Source organism: Apodemus sylvaticus, chromosome 20 (genome assembly GCF_947179515.1).
Source record: "Apodemus sylvaticus chromosome 20, mApoSyl1.1, whole genome shotgun sequence".
Taxonomy (NCBI): domain Eukaryota; kingdom Metazoa; phylum Chordata; class Mammalia; order Rodentia; family Muridae; genus Apodemus; species Apodemus sylvaticus.
This window is the reverse complement of record NC_067491.1, coordinates 47076151-47082150: the sequence shown is the minus strand read 5'-3', so window position 1 is coordinate 47082150 and position 6000 is coordinate 47076151.

Sequence of the window (6000 nt, the reverse complement as noted above, 5' to 3'; positions counted from 1 at the left end):
ATAAAGTTAACAGACCCTGAGGATATGGGGAAGAGTCTGGGATGATTCTCGCTTTTCTTTTCTTTTTTCTTTTTTTAAAAGATTTATTTATTTATTTATTTATTTATTTATTTATTTATTTATTATCTGTAGCTGTCTTCAGACACACCAGAAGAGGGCATCAGATCCCATTACAGATGGTTGTGAGCCACCATGTGGTCACTGGGACTTGAACTCAGGACCTCTGGAAGAGCAGTCAGTGCTCTAACCGCTGAACCATCTCTCCAGCCCTGAATCTCAATTTTCTACCCTAAGGAACCTGCTGGGTGCCAGTATCATTGACCAAGCCACACTGTCCAGGAAACGAAGGCCATTGCTTCCCCTTGAAAGTATTTAAGTTGGAGAGTTATTGCACAGTGTTAAGTACTTTGCAGAGTAGGGCGTGGTGAGGAATTGATTGTGCAGGAGACACACAAAAGGCTGATGTCTGGAACCCAGGTTGGAAGACATTACCCAGCAAGAATATCTTCCGGGAACCTCAGGATTGAATTCATCCCAGAGATTTTATTACAGTGGAAAGCTGCCTTGTTGACTCTGGAGACTATGTGAAGGAGGGGTGTCAAAAGCGTAATTCCTCCTGGTTCCTGTTTTATTCTCCTTGTTCTCTGTCCTCCAGGTCACTGACGTGACTGCTTCTGTCGGTGCTCTATGCCTTCTGAGCATCTTCGAGATGAACTGGACCAGTTAACCGCGGCCATTTACACGGTCAGTGTTAACTACTTACCACATTAAGGCCTGGTTATTTGACTTGGAAGAATGTAGACCCTGGTTTGACGGTTCTGAGCCAAAACTCAGGGACACAAAAATGTCCTCCCTCATTTATAAGGCCCCATGACCCAAGACCATTACTAATCCCTATCCAGTTCTTGCCAACACATCATTTTCCACTGTCCCTGCAGTGTGTCAGCAACCAGGTAATTATTTAATAACGTCAGGAGGCGGCCTTGTGTTTCCTTGCTTGGCAGGTGATAAGGAATTTTCCTGGTTTCAATTTCAAGGTGGCTCTGACGTAAAGGTTCTGAATGCAGTCAGACGGAAGAGCACATACACCCGCTGCGGCAGCTGAGGGCACCTTAAAACAATCCTGGACTTATCAAGTATTATGAGGAAATGAAAGACAACTAAGTTCTCTGTTTATCTTGATGCATATTGAGATTATATCAGCAGCTGGCCAGGTGCTGGCCTCAGGAATCAGAAATCAAACCTGGATGTTCAAAAATAAGTGGTGAATTAAACAGCCCAATTCTGTTGAGGTTTAGTCTGCTGCTATGTACTATACTGGCCCCAGGAAATCCTCAGAGACAAGGAGATCTTCAGGTACACCAAATAATGCTATGTAACCTTGTCCCCCAAGTTATCCCTGATTGGTCAATAAAGACGCGTACAGCCTGCAGCTGGGCAGAAGAGACATAGGCAGGACTTCGGTGTCCCTGCTTGGGGTGTGAGGAGAGACCATGAGCAGAGAGGAGAGAGAGGAGAAGGAAGAACTCACCATGGGGTAAGTAGATCGTGAGCGCATGTCTATGAGGGGTGGGCCAGTTGGGGTACGAGCAACCCGGGTAGAACACGGCAAGTGATGGGGTTACTGACAGGGAAATAGACAAACTAGCACAGAGGGTCGGAATCTGCCTGGTTCTTATGCTTTAACGCTTATTAAAATATAAAGGTTTCGTGTCTTTTAACAAAATAATCTAAAGGGGGGTAAAAACTCCCAATGAAGAATTACTACTGCACAATCCCAATCTGAGCAAAGGACTTGACTAGACATTTCTCCAGAAATAATGCTCAGAAGGTCAACATAGCACTAGAAAAGTTATGCCCAGCACCTCTAATCACTCAGGAAATGCAAATGAAAAAAGACGAGACGCCTATCTCGATCCTGCTATGATGCCTCTATCACAATCCCCAGAGAAAAAGCAAAACATTATAGAGCTCATAAGGAGAGATTGCAAGCGTGTGCACTACTGGAAGAAGTTGAGATGATACAACTGTTGTAGGGGAAACTGTATGGTGGCTCCTACAAAAGTAGTAACTGGGAATAGAGCTCAGTAGCGGGGGAAAGAGAGGACAGACAGACATACAGGTAGCTCATACTTGCAACCCCAGTATTTGGGGGAGACTGAGGCAGGAAGATAACAGTGAGTTCCAGGCCACCTTAGTCTGTAAAGTGAGACCCTATTTCAAAAAGCCAGGGGTTAAAAAAATGAAACATGTATTACAAGATAATATAACGATTCCACTTGTGCATATATACCCAAAAGAACTGATAGCAGGGACTCCAAAGACTGTACACCTGTGTTGACAGCAGCATTAGACATAATAGCCAAAATATTATACACAATAGCCACAGCGTCCTGTGACTGATGACTGCACAAGCCAGATGTTGTACAGTGAGGTATTGTCTGGCCTTACTGACACTGTCACATACTACACGGCAGAACCTGGAGGACAACATGCTCTGTGAAACAAGCCCACCACAAAACGGTAAGGACTACCCGACTCCAAGTAAAATAGTAGTTTCTAGGGCCTAAAGAGACTGTGTGTGTGTGTGTGTGTGTGTGTGTGTGTGTGTGTGTGTGTGTGTGTGTATTAGCTGAACCTAGTGGTATATACGTGCAATCCCAGTAACTGGGAAGAAGAAGATCAAGGAATTCAAGGCTAACCTCAGCTACATAGTGAGTTTGGTGCCAGCCTGGTCTATATGAGACTCTGGTCTATTTGAGGGTGCTGGCCCCGGGAATGGAATAGACGCTCTTCACTTTTGGGAGACCATGACATTTCCCTTAGGAATTCCAAAAGCACACGCTTTCCAAACACAGACAGTTCCCAAACCATCCTGCGGTGTCTCCCAGAAGCAGAGATGCTAGAGGTGGAGATTTCCGTGGAGCCCCCAGGGCCTGAGAAACACTGAAACCCTCAAGTCCACGTCCATCGGACTCCTCGATCAGTCGGAGCTCTCCTCAAAGCCAACGTGCTAGAGAACTGATGATATAGCCCACCAGACAGCAGGCCTACCATTCAAACTCTCTGCATCCTGTTTCTCCTGAAACCACAATCTCAGATACCCAGAATCCAGCCAGGAAATCTACCTTGTTAAAACAGCAAACAGGTGAGATATTTCACCTGTTTCCCCTGATTTGTTTGTTTATTTATTTATTTATTTATTTATTTATTTCTCTTTCTCTGTTTCTCTCCCTTTCCCCCTCCCCCACCCTCCCTCTCCCCCTCCCTCCCTCTCTCCCCCTCTCTCTCATTTATGGAACTAGGATGATGGCTCAGGGCTTAAGAGCACTGGTTGCTCTCCAAGAGGACCTGGGTTCGGTTCCCAGCACCCACATTGTGTCTCACAACTATTTTTAATTCTAGTAACAGGGGATCTGACACTCTTCTGAACTTTGTGGGCAACAGGCATGCCAGTGATACACACACACACACACACACACACACACACACAATGTTAAACATTCACACACATCAAATGACATTGTTAAGAGGAATATCTCAGAGATCTCGTTTATTATGTGATCCCAGGAAAACTGACAAACTGATTCACACCCACAGTCAGTTTTAAGGTTCTCAGTAGTAGTGTCCCCTAACTCTGTCCCCCTGCCACCTCCTGAGTTCCCCTTTCCTTGGGTCATTCTGTACCAAGCCCAGAACCAAGTGGTTCACAAAATCTGTTGGCTCCCCTTGAGTCTCTGGTGTCAGTCTTTTGTCCAGGAGGGAGAAAGGGTAGATTTTAAGTGATCATTGATAACTACCATGGGTGTCCATGATCCCAGCACCAGAGGGCAAGGCCAGCCTGGGCGATTATGATGGTTTATGGTCATCACAGTCAACTAGAAGATTCGTGTTTCCTCCAAACAGATCCTGGAGGCTCCGCCCTAACGGACAGATGATGCTCTTGATGGATTCATGGTATGATGACATCACTGAAAGGCAGTACAAGGTAGGGGAGTAGTGGGTCACTGAGCACATGGTGCTAGGACTACAGCTCTCTCCCTCTCTCTCCCTCTCTCTCTCTCTCTCTCTCTCTCTCTCTCTCTCTCCCTCCACCTCCCCATCCCCTTCCCCTCCCCCCCTCTTCTTACAGCAGATGCTGTGTGACCAGCTGCCTCAGGCTCTGAGCACCGTAAATTCACTACTACAACCTCCCCTTGAACTGTGAGCCCAAAGAAACCCTTCCTTTTAACAAAATCGCTTTTGTCAATATTTTGCCCCAACAATATGTAAACTAATGCTGGGGGGGAAAAAAAGAAAACCTTTTTTTTTCTGTTTGGAACACTCAATCTCCCAAGCTATTTGCTTGCAGTAACCCTCTGAAGCACCTTAGGCGCCATTACTTATCTGTATGTTAAAAGTCCTGCTGTTCTAAGAACCTCATTCCATACCCAGCCTAGAACTATCAAGAGCAGGCTAACCACAAACTCATGGTCCTCCTAACTCAGCCTCCCAAGTACTAGGATCATTTACTAGTTCTTGACCATATTCACCCTCTCCCCCTCCCCCTTGTGACCTGCCCCTCCCCCATTCGCCCAATTTTTTTTTTTTAACCCTTCAAGTCCGACTTGCACAGCATACATTCTTGGGTGTGTGGCTTTCCAGTGAGGATGCTTGACTCGCTAGGGGCTCCATTCTTAGAGAAAACTGACCCCCCTTCTTCCCGCAGAGATAATCAATTGCCAAGAGCTCCCCAGCTATGGGTGGGATTTCACATCTGCTGCCCCTCCCTTCCTTCTCAGTCCTGAGATTTAATTCTTAAGTCTTATCTTTAGGGAAAGGGGTAAATGCAGGCAGGGCAAAGCAAGCAGGCTTCTCAGGACATACATCGTTCGATGCTGCCGTAAGGGTTACATCGGTAATATTGTTGCTGATGCAAAACATTCAAAAGCAAATGGTTCAAAGGACCAGGAGCATACGCGACCAAATTCCACTTACCTTGAAATTATTTCCTGACCATATAGTGAGCAGCAGTAGGTCACAGGACAGTCACTGGCCGGACTCTAGCTTAACTGTATCAGTTAAGAACCTTAGAGCTGCTGGGCGGTGGTGGCACACGCCTGTAATCCCAGCACTCTGGGAGGCAGAGGTAGGCAGATTTCTGAGTTCGAGGCCAGCCTGGTCTACAGAGTGAGTTCCAGGACAGCCAGGGCTACACAGAGAAACCCTGTCTCGAAAAAAAACAAATCCAAAAAACAAAACAAACAAACAAAAAAACTTAGAGCTACAATGTCAGAATTGTATCTTGAGCTGGGTATAGCGGCTCACACCTGTAATCTCAGCATTTGGAAGAAACGGGTTTGCTGCACGGTCAAGGCTGGACTGTTAGGTTCAGGACAGCCTGGGCTCCACAACTAGATCCTGTGATCTTAAAGGATCTTTCCTGTCAGAGAGCAACAATCCACTTCTAACGGAAAGTGCAGAGGTGGAACCTGCTCGGGGCTGGGGGGAGCACCCCGAGTTGCTTGCTGAGAGGGGGTGCCTCGGTCACAGGCTTCCCAAGCCCAGGCTTCTCTGGGCAGGCACCCTGGCCTCTGCCTCACACAGATGGCCGGTATCTGCCTCCACCCTTTTGCAAGCATCGACCTTGGAGGTCGCTGCCATCTCCAATACAAGCTTGGGGTTCTGTTGCCCTTCGTTTCAGAACACGAATCGGCTGGGGGTGACCACGGCGAGCCAGCATCTTCCCCTCCGGGGCCTCAGTGCGGTTGCTGTCTTGTGCAACCGACATGAGGCAGATGCATGTCATTCTGGGCCCGAGAATGCGGGGTATTCAGAGCCAGACCAAGAGTATGTGTGTGGGGAGACAGCCGGCTTTACCAGCTTGCCAGAATCAGGGAGAGGGAGAGGACAGGAGACCACTTATCTCCCTCCCGCCCCCCCTCCTCATTCCAGGCTCCAACACCAGACTAGTACGTCTCCAAGCAAGAAAAAAAAAAGAAAAAGGGAACACGGGACAGC